The 21,134-nt window shown below is 47.3% G+C and overlaps 1 long non-coding RNA gene across 2 annotated transcripts; it reads left to right on the top strand.

The window, feature by feature from the left end:
* Positions 1-2,022: 2,022 nt before the first annotated feature.
* On the top strand, positions 2,023-20,258 carry LOC120228422. 2 transcript variants are annotated; one of them, XR_005527500.1, is made up of 3 exons: positions 2,023-2,214; positions 3,175-3,539; positions 18,316-20,258. It is a non-coding gene; the product is annotated as an uncharacterized LOC120228422 (long non-coding RNA). The 2 variants fall into 2 exon arrangements; XR_005527501.1 differs by lacking the exon at positions 2,023-2,214 and adding an exon at positions 2,227-2,861.
* The last annotated feature ends 876 nt before the right edge of the window (positions 20,259-21,134 follow it).

Here is a 21,134-nt window from a genome sequence, read left to right as displayed (position 1 = left end):
GTGTCTTTTTTTTAAATGTTTATTTATTTTTGAGAGACAGAGAATGAACAGGGGAGGGGCAGAGAGAGGGAGACACAGAATCTGAAGCAGGCTCCAGGTTCCGAGCCATCAGCACAGATGGCGAAGCTCGAACCCACAAACTGCGAGCTCATGACCTGAGCTGAAGTCAGATGCTTAACCTACTGAGCCCCCCAGATGCCCTATCAGGGAGTCTGTTAATAGCAAGTGCTGTCTTCTGATTTTCTGCTTTTGAACTTGAAAAATCATTTCACTGCTTGTGACACTCATGTTCTGACTTCCACTGAGGTTGTAGAGAGGTTGGATATCAATCTAATTGTCTTTCGTGTGTAACAGTCTTGTCTCTCTTATTCTTGAAGCTATTACCTTTGGGTTTGGTGTTCTGCAGGTTCATTACCACAGATCTAAAGGGTGGCTGTGAGGGTCACCTATATTTCTCAACTTTAAAAGAAAATAATTACATTGGGGCTAATGAGCAGTTCTCCAGTAAAGGGAACTACCACAGTCATTCTGAACCCATGGCACAAACGAAAGACTTGCTAAAATCATACTTACTTCTTGGTTCAAGATTCTCCCTTCAGCTGCGTGAGCAGCTTCCTCTAAAAAAAAAAGCCCAGATCTCTCCAGCTTGGCCTCAGGAGGAAAAGGGTCCCAGAAGCTGGTGCCGTAGGGAGAAGGGGGTGTGGACGTTCCTTTCTGCAGTTCCGTCTTGTGAAGGGCGAAGGAATAGTGAGTATACGTACTCCAACATGGGGTGACTGCCAGCTCCATCAGCGCCATATTGACGCCATATTGACATTGCTACCTCAGTGGCGCTTCTGGCAACGACCTCAGCCAGTAGTTACTCTGGGGTGAGGGGGGAGGCTTTGGGGATAAATATAGGGTCACACAACAGTCATGAAATACGACTTTTGATGTTACCTTCGGTCCTCAAATCGGCTCTGGGAAAGAACGTACTTTACAGGCTCAGGAACTAGCCCCCCCCCCAAAGCTCGTCCAGAGGCCTCCCCATATGCTTTCTGCACTGTGAAGGCAGCCTTTCTACTTCTTTCCATCACAGACCACAGGCAGGTGTAGCTCAGAGCTCAGGTCTTTCTACTGTCCTGGAATGAACCAGTCACCCCCAAAGCATCTCTGCCACCCATTATTTTTTGTCATGGTAGCAGTGGGCATAATAACAGGCACCACTTAGCAACACCTGTGTATCCACAGTGGCGTCCCTGTGGGTTATTCCCTGTTATGATACCCATTTGACAGCTGAGAACACCGAGGCTCTGAGCAGTCACATGGCCCTTTGGGTTTGGAACCGGCATAGCTGTCCTTTCTCTTTGTACTTTACCACGGTAGAGTCAGGATCCCAGACTTACCTCCACGAGCCTCCCTCGACCTCCCTCAGCCTCCTGCCCTCCTCAGGCTCATTCTTTTTTCCTATTCTTCCCTCCAACGGATGTACCCCTGATGCTTGTACACACCCCACCCAGTTCAGCCATAGAACTGACTCTTCGGGTGAAACCAGTCTCCCTTTTTTTTTTTTTCTTCAGTGAAAAACTGTCTTGAACTTTAAGCCTGATGCCCATTGTTACCTGATAAGGCCCAGCTAACTCTGGCCTGAAACCAAACAAGATGGCGACCTCTTGGGTGGGTCGTTTCTTGGCGGGCCATTTCTCCTGCCCGGTGGTCTGTTTCATGACCTGCTCTCCTCTGACCCGTGGTCGCCTTGAGACTGATTTTAGTGAATAAAACTACAGACTTTGCGATAGTTGGTGGTTTCTGCTAAATGCCTGTTTAGAACAGAGAGAATCCAGGGAATGTCAAGGCCCAAACAAGTTTGGTCAGGTTAGAAAATGCAGCGTGGCGAGTTGAGCCACCAGCCCTAGAGGCCTGCAGGGGAAGCGTGACCCATCTTTCTACATCTGGCTTTCTGTTCTTGTGCTGGACAAGTCTCCACAGTTCAATCCCAGACACAACCTCTGGGCACACAGCAGCAAGTGTCCCTGTCAACTGGGTGCTGACGGTGTTCCTTGCTCTGTGCCGAGCACATTCCACACATTCAGTTTGGGTTGTGGTGAGGTGAGCCGTGGCCTCCAAAAGACGTGTCTGTGTCCTAGTCCCTGGAACCCGTGAATATGGCCGAATTTGGAAAAGAGGACTTTGCAGATGCAATTCAGGATCTCAAGATCTTGCTGGATTATCCAGGTGGGCCCTAGATCCAATGCCAAGAGTCCGTGGACTGATGCAGCCACAGACCAGAGTGCACCTGTGACTACCAGGGGCTGGAAGAGGCAAAGAAGGCTTCCCTTCTAGAGCCTTCGAAAGGAGCACGGCCCTGCTGACTTTGGTTTTGGATTTCTGGCCTCCAGAATGGTGAGAAAATTTCTCATTGGAAGCCACCCAGTTTAGGGCAATTCGTGACAGCAGCCCCAGGTAACTAATGAGCTCTGCAATGACCCTGAGACACAGGGACTGTTACCATCTCCCATTTCATAGATGAGGAAACAGAGGCACAGAGCTCAGGTAACTTGTCCGGGGTTGCAGAGGCAGGAAAAGGGCCGGGCCAAGATGAAAAACGGGGCAGAATGACCGCATGCAGAGACCAAGCTGCTGGTAGCTGTTGGCACCGTCTTTTGTTCTGCCAGAATGTACCTGAAATAAATCTGCATTCTACCCGCAGTTTTCAGAAGAGAAAAATGAGACAACCGTGGAGGAATTCCTGGCGGAACAAAGCGTGTATGGCACATTCAAATTCTCAAGCAGCTTCTGTGTACATTATTTTGCTTCCTGTGGGCAGCCAGCTGGAGAAATAGCTGCGTGATACCCATTCTCCGGATGCAAACATTGAAACAGTAGCTCCTGGAAGGGACGGTGCTCCTCTGAGCTAGGCCCCCAGCCTGGCTCAGAGCAGCTCTGGGGTTGGGGAGACTCGGCCAAGGCCACGCAGACTGCCAAAGTGAGGCTGGGCGTCAAGCCTTGGGGTTTTTTTTCTCCATGTTTATTTATTTTGAGAGAGTGCGCGTGCACGTGAGCGGGAGCGGGGCAGAGACAGAGGGAGATCGCGACCTGAGTGGAAATCAAAAGTCAGATGCTCACGTGGCTGAGCCACCCAGGCTCCCCAACGCCTCGGTTTTCTAGCTCCAAGTGCCGTGTTTCTGTCTGCAGGATGAGAACTGAGCCCGGTTGTGCAGATCCCAAAAGAGGGCGCGCCGAGGGCCACAGACACCGCGAGTCCTGGAGAAAGTGTTGATGGCAACTTTGGGACGATGGGGCTGTGCTCTGAAGGCCGGAAGAGTTTCAACAGGGGCAGATGGGGCAGAAGAGGTGAACTGCCTCCGGCAGCGTGGTGTCACAAGGGCCTGGGGACCGAAAGGAGCCCGGGAGCCAGGCTGGGGAAGGAGACCAGCCTCCCTTCTCTTGAAGCCCGCTCCCCTGTGACAGCATCGCAGACCCGAGCCATCAAATACACGCCCTGACCACAGTTCCAGAGCCTTCTTCATTCATCAGAGGACAGACGGGAACTCTGTAAGGTAGATCTGTAATTGGGGCGGGTCACGCTGGTGCGCAGAGTTTTATACATTTGTGGGCTCAGGTTCAAAAGCCAGCCACCGGACTTTCCAGTCCTCGAGGCAATGTTCACGGGCACGAGGCGTCCTTCTGCTGGTTCTCAGGGTCTGTTCTGTGTTCCCAGAGCTGTGCGTTCTTGTGAGCGCTGTTTTCGAACGGGGACAATTGCTGATGTGAGCTTTGAGAATCCTCTTCCTGGCCTTTAATAATCCCTTTCTAGAAAAGATTTTCCTTTCTATTGTTTAATGCCTGCCTTCACACCCGCCTCCCTGCCCCCCTGCCCAGATCTGACAGTGAAGGGATGCTTTCCTGAGATGCGAGGGGAGAAGATTGTGGGGACTGTCCCGCCAGGAGACAAGATCTCGGGGGTCTAGTCTTTGTTCTGTTTTTGTTTGGGAAAGTGAGGATGAACTTGGGTGCTGGAGTCAGACAGACCCTGGTTCACATCCCAGCGAGGCTCTTGCTGGGCTGTGTGGACTTGGCCAAGTGTATTAACCCCTGTGAGGCTATAAAAATAATAATAATACTATGCAAGCTATGGATTTGTGAGACAACGCACCCAACACTGTGCTTGGCACTTGGTGAATGTTCAGTACCCGGTCATTACCTTATCACTGAATCCCTACCCCGCCTTCCTTCGCCAGCTCCACCCAGCGACGCCGCTGCGCCAGCACAAGTCCAACCCTCTTGCTCGTGTGGGTCCTTATTCCCAGAATTCTTGTCCCTTGGCTCCTTCAAAGCCTGGCTGCTTTTCATCTGCAGATTGGGGGAAATGTCACTTCTACACAGTGCCTGCGCCTGACCCTTCGGCTCTACACCCCTCCCCCACAGTCACTGACCACATAGTAGGTGCAGTCATGTCTCGTTGTCCATGTGCTCCTCTGGACTGCGTGCTCCAGGCAGGCAGGCACAAGTCTTTCTGCCCCTATTGCACCTCCAATGCCTATGCAGCGATTGTGGTGTTAACACCTGCGGCATTGAATAGTCAATTATTTGTTGGTTTAACAGCTGGTTGATTCTAGTAAAAGAAACAGACCCCTTTGAGATTGATCTTTCCGTCCGAAAAATGAGGATGTTGGAATACAAGCCTGAAACATCTTCCCCAAGTTTCCCATAAACTTGCGAATGAACTCCGTGGATGGAGGGAGAAAAGGCAGTGAGCTGTTTTAGAAACATGGCCTCTTGCTGCCCTCTTGTGCCAAGATGATGTAACCGCATCATCCCCCTCCCCCCGCCACTCCACTCCACGTCCCTCACCCGGCCCCCCCACCACATTGGTTTTCTACTTCCACCCAGAACTGGGAAAAGCAGCCCACTCTAGCAGAATGGCACTTCAGAAAGGAAAAAAAAAGTATCTTTAAGCTCTCTGCTAGGGCTTTCTCGCATGTATTCAATGGCCAGAGAAAAGGGGCCATGCCTTCTTCATTAGGGTACACGCAGGGCTCAGCCCCAGGGCCTGAGAGGAAGCGAGATATGGCAGGGAGGGCGGGTGTCACTGGAGCCCCCATCCATTCTTGGGTGACCTGGGGCACAGCACAGTTGGCTCTCTCGGGCTTAATAATCTCTACCCCACACTTGTACAATTAAATAATGCATGTGCCTGGCATGTGGTAGGCTCTCAGTAAAAGTGCGCTCTTGGCCCTTGATCTATTTTGTGTGAACAAAATGCAATCGCATCCGTAAAAGAAAATGTCACAGCCCGGAAAAAAGAGAGCCAGCACTGGTGTGTAGATGTGGAGGAAGCAGTGTTGTATCCCAGGGACAGCCCTGGACTTGTCAATAGCTCTAGGATCTAGAGTGATTAGCCCTGACACACACTAGCTGTGTGTCCCCACTCAGAACCTCAGCTTTATCATCTGTGAAATGGGAAGTCGGATGATAGAATCATCTAGAAAGCATTCGGCTTCCAGTAACTGAAAACCCACTGATACTGACTTCACCCAGGGATTAAATCTGGCTTTGGTGCAGCCCCATGACCTGAGAATATCTTTACAGTTTAAACAGTTGGGGTAAAAACTCCACAGACGAAATGCTTCACGACATTTGAAAGTTATATGAAATTCAAAGTTCAGTTTAATCAAGTTCTATTGAACCCCAGCCATGCTCCCTCGGTTATGTATTTCTTCTATCTGCTCTCCCACTACGATGGCAAGTCGTTGACTTGAAAAGCTGAAAATATTTACTGCCTGGCTATTTACAGAAAAAAAAAAAAAATCTCCCACTCCTGGCATAACCAGTAAAGCTATTTAATGATCTCACATAAGAAGAAACTCTAAAGGACAGGACTCTGGGTCTCCATCCGTGAAGTTCTTTTGGCCTTTCCCTCCTGGTCACCAGATGGCAGCTTCAGTTCAATAAGTTACAACCTACATTTAATAGAGTAAAGGACAGGGAGAAAGGCTTTCCCTTGCTAGGCTCCTTTTAGCCAGGACAAAACAAAAAGCCTCCTGGGGCGGGGTGGAGCGGGGCTTCCCCTATCCCACTGGCCAGAGCTAGGTCACATGACAAGCCTGGCCCACTCACTGGGAGGGGCCAAACTGCGGTAGCCCAATGGGGCTGCAAAGGACGCCCCTTTCTTGAGAAGTGAGGACCCGGGCCCTTTACACAAGCAAAGCCCGTGTTCTGGTTGCACAGAAGGAAGAGGGCAAAGGTCATCGTGTCAGTCCCGAGTCACAAAGATCCCTTGCACTACTGGCACACCTGCGAGACGCAGGATCCTTTTTAGGACTTGAATTTGAATGCGCTTTGTTGACTTGAATCCACCCCGGGAACTCAGGATGTGTTTGTGAGTGACTGCCTACATTTAGGATGGCTTGATCATCCCTTCCTTCTTGAAGGTGTGCCTGGTTTGGTGCATTAATGATGTTTCCCGATGCACGTCCTTCCTGGAGGCCTCACCTGTGCCTCGGCCTCACCTGTGCCTCCAGGTAGGAGAAGGTCGAAGAGAAAGCTGGTGTCAGGAGAATTTCCCAGGGCGCTGTCACCCGTGGTCCAACCTGCGCACAGCTGAACCCCGACAGAGGGAGCGCCCACCAGGATGGTTAGACTGAAGTCCCGCCCAGCCTCGGAGAGAAGGGGCAAACTCCTGAACTGTTTCCGCAGAAATGCATCCTGCAATGTCGCTACTGTGTGCAGACCCAGGGGAAGAGGAAGCTTAGCTTCAAGCATCAAATGGGAACCATTTTGAAGGTGAATGGAGAGGCAATTTCATAACGACTTCAATCTGAAATCATAGCCTCCTTGTTAGAAAGATAAGGAGTAGCAGTTACAGACACAAAGGAAAACATCAAAGAAATGGAAGGGAAAGAAAAAGAACTCACGCAGCAAGCAAAAATTGGGTCAGAGGTCCCAAGAGAGGAGCAAGGTCTTAATACACATCCTTTCTACCCAGAAGGCAGATGGTGGCTTAGAGAGAAAATTCAGGAGAGGTGGCAGGCTCCAGTGCTCCCGGGAAGGAGCAGTGGCCTTGAACTACAGTCTCATCTTGATTTGGGGGTGGGTTTCTTGATGGAGGACATTCTGTACCTTGGGGCTTTTATGTACTAAGAGAAAACAGTGAAATAATTCAAGTTCTCCTAAGCCAGGAGGAGTGGGGCTCCTTTCTGGGCATCCAGACTCCAAGAGAATCAAGAGACGCAAATTCCTCGGCACCTCAGTTTCTTCATCTGGAAAATGGGAATGTGATTGCACATGCGGCTGACTCAGCACCCATCCTGATTCGTTTCCAGGCTGCCTGGCTGTACTGTGGTGGCTGGGACCCACCAATCCATTGTGTTCACTCAGGACTCAGATGTGGAAATGAGCAGAGGGAGAAGGCGGCCACAGACAGGAAGAATGGACTTTCTGGAAAGCACAGAGGCAGCGTGTCAAGTCTTGGGTCTTCTGGGGAAACAGGAAATTTGCACATTCAGTCTCAGCCCCCCATGGGTGGTAATTTGCAAGTGTCAACAGCAGAGGGTTTTCTGTTAACACAGTGGGTTGGAGCACTGGGGGGTGGGGGGGGGGGAGGAGGGGGTTCTGTTGACCCGAGTGTGGTCCAGTACTGGCCTGGGTCTGAGTAACATGTGGTCGTGTCCGAAAGTCCACAAGGAACCCAATGAATAACCTTGAATAGATGCCTTTCCCTGTGAGTTTGCTCATGTGGATTCGTCTGCCTGCAAGGAAGGACCTGACCTAACTCACGAGCAAAATGTCAGATCAGTGCCGGGCACCTGGCACGTCCCTGCCACACGTTAGCTCACATTCTGTATTATTTGAGCATCATGTAGAGAGAATGACCTGTCTTCTCTTGCTCAGCTCACGTGTTCGAGGCCACTGGCTTCTCTCCAATGGAACTGAACTCTCCAAACCCCTCTGTCCTGGGGATGGAAGCTTCATCTTGCCAGTCTGAGATGAAATGTCAAGGTCAAGTTTTCTCAAGCTCAGTTTGGAAAGACTTCTTCTCTCCCCTCTGACATCCTCTCTTAGCATCCATGGCCCTGGGGGGGGGGGGCACCCAATTCTCCTCCTCCTCCAGGTTCGTGCTGTGGGGCGTGCAAGGCTGGTGTAAGGCGCCTGGTCTGTGGGTTCTGCACTCACCGCGGTGACACCTGCCCCACTCTGCAGACATCCCTTAGTCTCCAGACGTCACTGCATATCCCTTCCTCCACCAGCCTGATTTGTGTCCCCACCTGAGGACCCTGAAAGCTCTCAGATCCTCTTTCAATTGTCACTCCAGGGCAGGTGTTTGGGGAGGGAGGCGTCTTTGCCATTGAGGCACTTTACCAAGGCACAGAGCCCCCCAGGGAGGGGGCGCAAGTTCTCTCTGCCCTGGGGTCTCCAGCCCTCCCCCCGCCCCACCGCGCCTCGCTGCAGGTCCCCTAGTGCCAGCCACACCTCTCCCTCCTACCTCCTCAGTTTGAACTTTTATCTTCTTTTGAGCAAAAGCATAGCTCTTTCACCATGGAACATTCTTTCCCGCCCTACAGTGTATAATATAAAACTTCTGTTCTGAGTTCTCCAGACTCTTCACTTTATGTATCTTTGAGAACGATGTTTTCTTTTCATGAAAAAGGCCTGTTTTTTTTTTTTCCTGGATGAATTCAAGCATTTCTTTACCAGATATTTGTGGAACACTCGCTGGGGTCAGGAGTCTGGGGGAGGGGGGAATGGGAAGGCAGAGGGGACAGACAGACGGCTTGCATTCCAGCTGAGGGAGATGAGCAGCAAACACATGCATGGGTCAATTGCTTGTTCATTCTCAGCAGTGACAATGTTCTGTAGGAAGCAAAAAGCTGTGACGAGACAGGGTGCCTGGGTGCTGGGGTCAGGGTGGTACCACGCTGAGCAGCATGTCCAGGAGGGCTTAACGGGCACTTGCACCAGGACCTGAATGCCAAGAGGAATCCCTCCAGGGGGGAAGGTCAAGCTGAGGCCCCTGCATGGAGGAACAGCAAGTGCAAAAGCCCTGAGGCCGGAATGAACTTGGCCATTATCAAGGAGAAGAAAGAAGGCCAGTGGGTGTCTGGGACCATGGGAAGACTGAACGGGCCACGGGGCCAGGTCCTTGGGCCTCATGGAAGCTGTGGACTTTTCCCTTAAACCTTGGAGGGTCTAAGTAGAGGAGTGATTTGCATTTTAAGAAGATCATTCTAATTGCTGTAGGAAAGTGGTCAGTTGGAAGAGACTGAGAGAGCTCAGGGGCATGGGGAGAAAGTGGCTGCAAGACCTCGAATCCTGGCCTGGACTCACATGAAGATTGGCAAGATGTGGATGGATTCGGGAAGAATTCTGGAGGGAGACTGTGGGCTGCTTCCATGGGGCTGGGATGCAGAGGAAGGGGCCCCAGGATGAGGCCTGCACATGATACCTAAACCCTAGAGAGCCTATGGGGTCATTGGAAGTTTTACAGAAAAGGCAACACTTAGGAACCAACCCAAATGTCCTTATATAAGAGCTGTGTGTGTGTGTGTGTGTGTGTGTGTGTGTGTTGGCTCTACCTAGCAGACCTCCTCTCTCTCACTAGCTCACCCCATTGCCCAGCAGGTTGAGCAGGGAGTAGAGGGCAGCCCTCACCACCAGCCCGATTAGCCAGGCTCACTGCAGCCACTTAGTGCCCTCACCATGTGCTCACCACCCATCACGCACAGTTAAAGCTCCACCAGTCTTAAACAGCGTAATCCTCAGAACCACACGATGAGATAAACACTATTAAGACTCCTCATTTTAGGGGTGCCTGGGTGGCTCAGTTAGTTAAGCATGTGACTTTGGCTCAGGTCATGACCTCACAGTGTGTGGGTTTGAGCCCCACGTCGGTCTCTGTGCTGACAGCTCGGAGCCTGGAACCTGCTTCTACTTCTGTGTCTTCCTCTCTCTCTCTGCTCCCCATCTCTCAAAAATAAATAAACATTAAGAAAAAAAAAGGAATCCTCATTTTATACAGGGAGAAACCGAGGTTCAAAAAGGTGAGGTAGAGAGTGCCTGGGTGGACTAGTCGGTTAAAAATCTGACTCTTGATTTCAGCTCAGGTTGTGATCTCAGGGTTGTGAGGTCAAGCCCCATGTCGGGCTCTGTGCTGGGTGTGGAGCTTGCTTAAGATTCTCTCTCCCACTCCCTCTGCCTTTCGCTCCCCTTCCCACACACTTATTTGCACTCTCTGTCTCTCTCAAATAAAAATAAATCAATAAATAAAACAAAAAGGTGAGGTGAGATGCCCAAGGTCACACAGCTGATGGGTGGTAAAGCCGGGATTCGAACTCAAGCCATCCGCTTTCAGAGTCTAGGCTTATCACCTGCCTATTCCAGCTATGCTAAGAGAAAGCATGGGCGGAGAATCACCTAGCTTGTCCTCTTTTCAGTGTCTCGAAAATATAAGGGCCCTTACCAAAGGGCTGGCGCATAGTAAGTGCCCAATAAATTATGATAAATTATTTTTATGAACAGCCAGGAACCAGCAAGGCAATGGCCTGCCTGAGCACCCAGGCTCTGCAGGAGGCAGAAGATGTGTGTTCAGAAAAAAAAAATTTTTTTTTTTTGATTTACATCAGACGCCAAGCAGTCAGAATTAACTGGCAGGAGAGGAAAGACCAGACAGAATGTGTAAGTCTCTCTGTTTCTCTTTACTTGTCACACTATTATAGTTAAAGAGGGAAAACTTAGCAAGAAAAAGAGCATACGTCTGCCCACATTTTTCTAGATTTACATTTTTTTTCACTTATTGGAAAAGGGGGGAAAAAGACCAAATGTTAAAGACGTGAAAAAAATCCAAAGGCAAGAAATAGGGGGGAAATCAGACCGGCAGCCTATGTGGAAACTGGAGAATGCAAAGCCATGGAGCTGTTTTTAATCATCTGACACCCCTGTGCTGGAATTGATTACTGCTGTCAGGAGGAGAAATTGGGATGAAAAAGAAGTCTGCAGAGTGTCATCCTCAAAACTTTGGGGGGTGGGAATTCAACACTAAGTGAACCCTCTCGCGTTCATGTCTCCACATCATCCAGGGTGATGCCCTGCAGTAACACAGATTCATCTTCAGGGGGCGATCGATTCAGCTTCAGGGCTGCGACGCACTAGGCTCGCCTCACAGGGAGGAGGCCAAACAGACAGGGAACCCCAAACACAGGAGAGTCAAGGCAGCCCCAGTAGCCCTCTCCTGGGTCAGCGGGACCTTGAGCGACGGTGGCTGGAGTCAAAACCAACCCAGAAAGAGTAACCGCTCCAAAAGCAGAGTGGCCAGTTGGGCCAGAATTTGACACACTTCAAACTCAGTGGCCCCAAAAGGGACTTTTTGATCAGTGATCGTTGCCCATGAAAATTGCTTTCCGGGGAAAATGACAGGCCTGTTAAGGAGGGAATGGCAATGATGCCCTCGATCGGGGGTCGGTAAACTCCTCTGGAAAGGGACAGTTGGTAAATATTTTAGGCTTTGCAGGCTGTCGGGCTCTGTTGCAACTGTGTCGATATAGCATGAAATTAGCCACAGACAGTGGGTAAGCCAATGAGCCTGTCTGCGTTCCAGTAAAATTTTATTTATGGACATTACAATGTGCATTTCGTTGTTAAAATAATAGAAAGAAAAGCCACAGACTGGGAGAAAATATTTGCAAAATACACCCGATGAAGGAACTGGTATCCAAAATATATAAAGGACTCCCAAAACTCAACAATAAGAAGAACAAACAACCCTATTAAAAAATGAGCACAAGATCCGGGGAAACGCCTCCCCAGAGAAGATGTACAGATAGCAGGGAAACATACGAAAAGATAGTCAGCATCCTAAGCCATTAGAGAATTGCAAATTAAACCAACAAGTAGATGCCACTGCACACCGATGAGAATGGCTAAACTCCAACCCACTGACAACACCAAATGCTGATGAGGACATGGAGCCACAGGAATTCTCGTTCTTGGCCGGTGGGCATACAAATGCTACAGCCACTTTGGAAGACGCTTTGGCAGTTTCCAACAAAGCTAAACATATTTTTATCATCCAATCCAGCAACTGTGTTCCTTGGTGTTTGCCAAATGAGTTGAAAATTTATGTCCACATAAAACCTGGGCGCGGATGTTTATAGCAGCCTTCTTCCTACTTGCCAGCATTTGGAAACAACCGGGATGTCCTTCAAGAGGTGAGTGGATAAATAAGCTGTGGGACGTGCAGACAATAGAATCTTATTCTGCTCTAAAAAGAAATGAGCTCACACACCATGAAAAACCATGGAGGAAAGTTACATGCCTATTACTGAGCAAAAGAAGCCATTCCGAAATTGTTATACTTTACACAATTCCAGCTACCGGACATTCTAGGAAAGGCAAAACTATGAAGACGGGCATCTGAGTAGCTCAGTCGGTTAAGCCTCTGACTTCGGCTCAGGTCATTATCTCGCAATCTGTGAGTTTGAGCCCCTCATCGGGCTCTGTGCTGACAGCTGAGAGCCTGGAGCCTGCTTCGGATTCTGTGTGTGTCTCTCTCTCTGCTCCTCTCCCACTTGCACTCTCTCTTTCTCTATCTCAAAAATAAAAATAAGTATTTTAAAAAATTTAAAAACTGGTTTAAAAAAAACTATGAAGACAGTAAAAAGATCAGTGGGTGCCAAGGATTTGGGGCAGAGGGGGAAGGAGAGAGGGATGAATACGTGAAGGCTATGCCCACATGCAAAGGATTTGTAAGGCAGTGAAACTACCCCCCTGCGATACTATAATGGTGGATACATGTCGTTATATACTTGCCCAACCCCCTGGAAGGTGCACTGCCTAGAGTGAGCCCTCAGGATTAACTACAGTTCAAGATAATGTATCATCCGTTGTAACAGATGTATCCCACTCATGCAAGATAATAATCATGGGGATAACGGAAGTGCTGGTAAATCTGCACTTCCTGGGCAGCTTTTCTTTAAACTTAAAACGGATCCAAAGAATATAGGCTATTTAGAAACAAAGAAAAGTTGGATTTCATGTCATCTTTATGTGCCAAAAGGTATTCTCCTTCTTTCGGTTGCTTCCCAGCCATCTGAAAACGTTAAGACTCGTTTATAGCTTGTGGACCCTGTGAAGACAGGCGGCAGGTGGACTTGGCCCACAGAAGGTATTTTGCCAGTCTCTGCCCTCTGTGATCATATTGGTGAAGATTAAGCGCCTCTGAGAACCTGGGGGAGAGATGGAGGGCAGAAGACAGAGCCACTCCTTGACAGCCCACTTGATGCATGCTCCCCCTCCTCAGTCACAGCTGAACCCCAGTCTGGGAGTCCTTACCCCCCAGTCCCCATGAGGGGGTGCTGACTCAGTGTGGTCCTGGAGGTTGGAAGTACAATAGGCGTGAGCCAGGACTCAGGAGCCAGTGTGCCTGGGTTTCAACTCTAGCGCTGCCGCTTGCTGGCTCTGTGACCCTTGTTGATGACTTAAGCTCTCTGTGCAGTATTTCCACATCTGGAGAACAAGGTAACAGTGATAAGTCTGTCACACAGCGCTGTTGTGGAGATCAGATGGCCCGTGCACTGTATCGGGTCTCCAGCTCTGGGGACAGTTCTTGGCACGTGGTCGCCGCTCGAATGGTTCTGGGAAGGAGAAAGGAAGAGGAGAAGGGACCATGTTAAGTCAGCTATTTCTACAACACTGCATAACAATGACTGCAAAACTCCGTGGCTTAAAATTATAATCCTTTATTCTCATACTCAAGGTCAGTGGGTCAGTTGCAGCCTCGCCAGGCTGGGATGGACCCAGGCTCCAGGTACCACCTTGTCCAGGCTGCAGGTTGGGTTCAGATCTGCTTGATATGCTCTTCATCTCCCTTGGGCCAGTGGCCACTTGGTGCGGGCAGTCTACCCTGTGTGTCTCTCCCCAAGGCCCAGGTTGAAGGAGTGGCAGCTACTTGGGGCACGACTTCTTGTAGCATAAGAAGACAGGCCCTATGCCTGAGCACAGTTCAAGGGTGTGATCACATCATGTCCGCTGATTCCCATCACGTCCTGTCCACTGACCGCAGCAAGCCGTGAGGCCAGGCCCATATTCGTCTTCCCTGGTAGCTAATACAGAGCCATGATCTCATATTCCAGAGCTGACGTTGGCTCTGTCCTCTGTGGGCTCAGAGTTCCCAAGGTTCAGAGACTGTCTTTTATCTTGGACCCCGGCTAGCAGTCCAGCTCTGGGAGGCCAGCTCAGACTCCAAGGTGCTAGACTTCTTGTTGCAGAAGAGAAAACAGACTTGAATTTGGCCGAGCCAGCAACCAAGTGGCCATTCTGCAGTTTGTACCGAGCAAGAAGGAGGCTGTGGCTTTCTGAAGCCAGGACATAGAGCCATGGGCGGGGCAGAAAGGGTCAACGGGGGAAGACAGGAGGGTCACAGTAAAGCACAGACAGGGCACCGGGAGCGGCTCCTTGAACCCTGAATGTCCACCACAGGGTGTCCTTCTGTGCAGCCTGCTGTCCTGTAAGGCTCACGGACAGACTTTCCAGATTATTGTTTATTTAAAATAACTTGTGTGGAATGTTCCGATTTCAAAAGCAACTCCTAGTCTCTGGAGAAAAGTTAGAAAATGCAAGGAAGCAAAACAAAGAGCAGAAAATCAAAATTCACCTATGATCCTACCACTCAATGATAATTGACTCTTCATTCTTGCTCCATGTTCATCTGGCCTTTTCCTGAAGAGCAGGCCTCCAACACACATTCATCTACAAAAATAGAATCATATGCTATATCACCACTATAGCCTTTTCTTTCTTTATGTGCAATGTATAATTAATTCCTTCCCCATCACTAATCTACAACCTCACTCTATTTCTTTTTTTTTTTTTTAGTTTGTTTATTTTGAGAGGGTGTGTGTGTGAGCAGGGGAGGGGCAGAGAGAGAGGGAGAGTGAGAGAGATGTGAGGCCTGAACCCACAAACTGCAAGATCATGACCTGAGCCTAAGTTGGATGCTCAACCAATTGAGCCCCCCAGGCGCCCCTACAATCTTGCTCTTAATGGCTGTATAATATTCCATTGGGTAGCCATACAGGAGCCTTAATTTAGCGATCCTTTATTATTGAACACTTAGGCTGTTTCTCATCTTTCATTATTCTAAACAACTCTGATGAGCCTCATTTTGGCTAAATATTTACCCACATCTTTGTTTACTTACCTAAATTACATTTTTAAAGATGGGGTTACCTATCACGCCAGTCAGAGTGGCTAAAATGAGCAAATCAGAGAACTCTAGATGCTGGCGAGGATGTGGAGAAACGGGCACCCTCCTACACTGTTGGTGGGAATGTAAACTGGTACAGCCCCTCTGGAAAACAGTGTGGAGGTTCTTCAGGAAACTAACAATAGAACTCCCTTATGACCCAGCAATAGCACTGCTAGGAATTTACCCAAGGGATACAGAAATGCTGAGGCATAGGAGCACATGTACCCCAATGTTCATAGCAGCACTCTCCACAATAGCTAAAACATGGAAAGAGCCTAAGTGTCCATCAACAGATGAATGGATCAAGAAGATGTGGTTTATCTATACCATGGAATACTACATGGCAATGAGAAACAATGAAATCTGGCCATGTGTAGCAACATGGATGGACCTTGAGGGTGTTATGCTGAGCGAAATAAGTCAGGCAGAGAAGGACAAATATCATATGTTTGCACGTATAGGAGGATTAGGAGGAACTTGACGGAGGAACAAGGGGGAGAAGAAGGGCGGAAATGGTGGGGGAAAGGGAGAGAGGCAAACCATGAGAGACTCTTGAATGCTGACAAAAACTGAGGACTGATGGATGTGGGGGGGAGGGGGGAATGGGCATGGAGGAGGGCACTTTGGGGATGAGCACTGAGTGTTATGTAGAAACTAATTTGACAATAAACTATTTGTAAAAAAAAAAAAAAAAGATGGGGTTACCTAATTAAAGGATGTGCCCATTTTTAAGGCTTTGATGTACATTGCTTAATTAACCACAAGAAAAGTAGTAGTAAATTATACCACAGGGATAGATATTTAAGGATACCTTGCTTATCTTTATATGTAGAGTCTAGAACAAAGCTTTGCACGTAGCGGGAGCTTAATTAATATGCATGGGTTGTAACTTGAGCGTAGTAAATCCGGACTCTTCCAAGCATACGATCCGCACTTCTGCTGCTATCCTGTGAGCTCTCAGACACAGAGCAAAGATTTACTCATAAAAATAAAGGAGAGGTCAGAGATCATGAGGAGGAAGAGAGACTATGTGTCAGGGGAGTAGCCATTTGATAATACCCTAGATCTTTACATAGCACTTTCATTGAAATAGTGGTGTTAACGGTCCAGTTGAGAATATATCTGTTCCAATATAAATTAGAGCCTAAATTATTTAAAACAGCCCAATGTAACTATGCAAAACTCATGTACACAGAAGTCCCAGGGCTCAGAGGTTAAAGACCATGCAGTAAGGAATCGTTGCGGTATCCAACCTCAGAATAAACATGATGAAATTATCACTCAAGAATACATACTCTCTCTTCAATACCCAGCGTAACCAGCCTGTGGAAAGCATTTCACAGAAGTGTGGGTGCAAAGATAAAGGAGCACTTAGATATGATCTGAGCTCACCCTCTAAGCTTTGATTTCTTTCTTTCTTTTTTTTTGCAAATCCTGAGACTAGAGGGCTTGGTTCATTTTGACAGAAAAAGAGAATCATTGAAAAACAGAAGGAGGTCTGGTTCAGCCTTATAATGGTTCTGTGTTAAACCTCACAAATGAAAGTCATATTAAACTGGATTTATATAGCCCTGACATCAAAGAAAGGAGAATGAAAGATAAAAATGTATTAAAACATGCAAAAATAATCTTTCTATAAAGCCTGATATTATGAGCATAACTCCCAAAAACACCTTAAAATTAATCTGTGGATTAAAGCAATCTGGGATGTATGGGAAGAATATATGGACAAAGGAGGGTGGGGAACAAACAAAATGAAATGTATTGACATTCTAAAGTCTCTTTTCATTTGACAACAAATATGTTCAAAGAACACAAGGCTCTCTCTGTTATTAACAATTTATTTTTTACAAGCTACATTCAATTTTGATCATACACTATAATATGAAAAATCCTCTTTAGGATTACCTGCACAAAATTGCAAAGAAAAAAGCCATAAGATCCTGTGACAGTTTCAAAGCTGAATTACAAATGTGTGCAACCAGCAGCAGATAAAAATGAGGGAGAAGGGAATGGTTAAGTTTTCAATTTCCCCACAAGGACTCGATGTTAATTTCAACTCACTTATGTGCTGCTTTGTAGAGGATTATTAAAGAGAACAAGTAACCTGATGGTGTGATGATATGAAGGTTGTGGGAACTTATTTCCCTGAGAGATCATCGTTTAGAAGCTGGGTCAGCTTCCCTGTCATTCAGAGCCTCAGTTTCTCATCTGAAAACTGGGAAATGACCATGACACCTTCCCCTGTAGGATTAATGTGAAGATTTCAGTACATGATGAAATTTGAGTGCTGAGCACAGGGTAGGGATTCCCCTCCCCAAAACAGTGATTTTTATCGACATGGCCATGGCAGTCTTGACTTTCAAAGTGCCTGTGATAAAGATGATCAGCAAGCCTAATATACTTTTCTAGACTTTCTGTTTCCTTAATCTTTTCATGTCTGCCATGCAACCAGTAATAAGTTCTGTTCAACGTGTTCTACGATGAGAGGCATCAAAAAAATAACAATATTTTTTTCTGAGCATTTACTATGTGCCAGGTGCACTATATTATCTTAGGCAGTCTCCACAGCAATCCTATTGAGTAGGCACTATCATTCATTATTAGCTTGACAGTGAAAAAAATGGAAACCTAGAGAAGTTGGGCAATTTCCCCAATTACCAGAAGTGGCAAGAGAGTTAACCAGGGTGCCTTAGCTTCCCCATTGAGGGAAGGATGGGTGGTGAGCTAGATCCTATACGTGTACATATATGGTGTATAAGTGTGTGTGTGTGTGTGTGTGTGTGTGTGTGTGTGTGTGTGACAGAGATTGATTTTCTTGTGAAGACCTGGCTAATGTGATTGTGGTGGCTGGAAAATGCAAAATTGCAGGGCTGGCTGACAAGCTGGAAATGCCAGAAGTAGTCAGTGTTTCAGTGTGGAGTCCAAAGGCAATCTGGAGACAGAATTCCTTCCTCTGGGAAGGACCTCAGTCTTTTCTTAAGGCCTCCATTTGATTGGATAAGACGACCCACCTATGGAGGGTAATCAGCTAACTCAGTCTATGGAATTAAGTGGTTATCATATCTAAAAAAATTTTTTTAATGTCTTCACAGCAACATCTAGACTGGTGCTTAACCAAGCACCTGGGCACTACAGCGAAGCCAACTTCATATATAAAATGAAAAACCACAGTGAGGATATTACCTCCTTCCTAAGGTTTTAGAAGGATCGAATGAGACAGCGCAGACACGGAACTTCATATGCCTCAAACACTCAGTATCTTTAGTTCTTATGGACAGAGCCGGGCATGGGAGAAGCAGTTGATGAATGTTTACGGTTGTTGGTAAGTGCCAGAGTCATATCAGAACCTAGATCATTTGCCTCCAGAGCTCATTGTCAACCTCTCTGCCTGTTTTGTCCAATATGATAGCAACCAGACAGATACGGCTACTAAGCACTTGTAATGTAGCTAGTGTGGCTAAAATTTAAATTTAAAAACTAACACGGGGAAAATTTTTAAATATTGAAATGACCCCGATTCCAGGATACAGTGAGTCAAACAAAACATGCCACCAAAGTTAACTTCACCTGTTACTTTTTACTTTAATGTGGCTGCTCGAAAAATTCAAATCACACATGTGGCTTGCGTTATATTTTTAACGGACATGTGCTTTCCTAGCCTACACAGGATCGGCCAAGCAGAACAAACACGATATCAATGCATCTTAATTTCAGGGAGGCTGTCCAAATTCTTTCTTAAAAAACCTTAACAGTAGCACTAACCATGAAGGGAAAAAAAAAATCGGACTTTATTTCAGTTAAGATCTTTTGCTCATTAAGAGACACTGTGAAGAGAGTAAAAAAAGACAAACCACAGATTTAGAAAAGATATTTGCAATTCATACACCTGACAAAAGAATGTTATCATATTGTTATATATCCAGGATTTATAACAGATTCCTGCAAATCAATAAGGAAAAGGCATACCACCCAAAAGAAAAACTTGTGGAAGACTGGAACAGGCATTTAAAAAGGGGACGTCCAGATGACCAATTAACACATGGAATGCAAATTTGAACACACTGGCTAAAATAAAAGTGACAGGAAACACCAAATGGCAACAAAGATGTGGCACTGAAATTCTCATACGCCGCTGTTGGGGAATAAATTAGTACAACCATGTTGGAGGATTTTTTTTTCTTATCTCCGTTTTCTAATTTTCCCACTAAGAGCAAGCATGCATCTCTCTCTTCCACCAAAAAAAGAAAAAGCAGTAAAATTGATCTTTAACTTAAAAAGTCAGCATTTCAAAATATATAAAATAATGAGGCAGAGAGAAGAAGGCCCTGGGCCCTGCCGCGCTGGAAGGAATTGTCAGCAGTTAATTGAGCCGCAGGGAGACTTTCGAGAGCCGGATTGCAAGCACGGTGAGCCTCACAAATGACAAAACACAGAGCCTATCTGTTTAAAACAGCCCCCGTGGGCTCCCTGCAAACTGCGGGGCGTTCTTTGATGCCAGGAACCGGAGGGGCCCTGCCAGGGGCTTTGGTGAAAGCAGAGGTTTCCTGGGGGGCTCCTTTCGCATGAAGTCATAACATAATTCTCTTTGGAGAAACGCGTCTATAACAAATGCCCCACAAAATTAGATCACTGAAACCTGAAATTTGCAAAGCTCTGCTCTGGCCTTTGATACCAGGCTCTCCCTTAAATTCTTAAATCTAAGAGTTAAGAGTATTGTTGCCACGCATCTGTTTTTGAAGTTCCTCAGCATGGGTAGCTCTTGATCAGGGAAATGGAGAAATGATGGTCGTTAACATAAAACCCGGGGCACCGCCATCAGCTCTCTGCCTGCAAAGCCGGCTGTTTCCAAGCTCCTCCATTCTGTAGTGCTGCTCTCCGGTGCCGTGCGAGCCTAGGGAGTTTTATCCCGGGTTCCACAGACCCCTGATATGTTTGTGGAAGGAATCTATGGGTTCTTCGAACTTGGATGGGGGAAAAAACATATTTACGGTCACTAACCTTGAACCAAAATGCTAGCACTTCAGTTTGAAAAGCAGCGACAGGGGCGCCTGGGTGGCTTAGTCGGTTAAGCGTCCGACTTTCACTTAGGTCATGATCTCGCGGTCCGTGGGTTCGAGCCCCGCGTCGGGCTCTGTGCTGACTGCCAGCTCAGAGCCTGGAGCCTGTTTCAGTCTGTGACTCCCTCTCTCTCTGACCCTCCCCTGCTCACACTGTCTCTCTCTCTCTGTCTCCTAGAAATAAATAAAACGTTTAAAAAAATATATAAAAAAAAAAAAAAAAAAAAAAAAAAAAAAAAAAAAAAAAAAAAGAAAAGCAGCAACAAATCCCAGTAATAGTATTAGTCCCTACTGTCATCAACAGAAATCAGGTATTTTCATATCATAGTTCCTGCTGTTATTTTGAGATAAAGTCTGTGCTCAGGTTCACTCAAAATCGATTATTCAGCCTGCTGCTAGAGTTTGTTCTGTAAGGCTTTAGTCAAGAAACATACATATTACTCTATCACAATTTTAAAAATATTTTGATAATGGTACCTCAATATAACTGTAATCTTCTGTCTCACGAGCATTTGTAAATATTATTCTGAGAGGCCCACGGGCTTCACTGGGCTGCCGAAGGGGTTTGCAGTATGACAGCAGTTAGGAACCCCTATGAGGCCCAGAAGAGGTGGGGTTGCTGAGGGCAAGCAAGTCCAAGTCCAAGGAGCAACTTGGCAACACAGGGCAAGGGGGCCGAGCTTTGATTCCGGTACAGGTATGGTTGGATATGTCAAGGAGAGGTCCAACCCAACCTAAGTGCCAGGCAAACTAGAGAAGTCCAGACTAGCCTAGAAGGGCACCAACCCCTGCAGTAGCGGGAAATACAGTCAAGGGAGCCCCAGAGGGAAAGCTCCCTGTGCTTTAGAGGCCCT

The sequence above is a fragment of the Hyaena hyaena genome, unplaced genomic scaffold (genome assembly GCF_003009895.1).
Source record: "Hyaena hyaena isolate Hyena2069 unplaced genomic scaffold, ASM300989v1 scaffold_23, whole genome shotgun sequence".
Classification (NCBI taxonomy): domain Eukaryota; kingdom Metazoa; phylum Chordata; class Mammalia; order Carnivora; family Hyaenidae; genus Hyaena; species Hyaena hyaena.
This window is presented reverse-complemented; position numbering and strand designations above follow the sequence as displayed.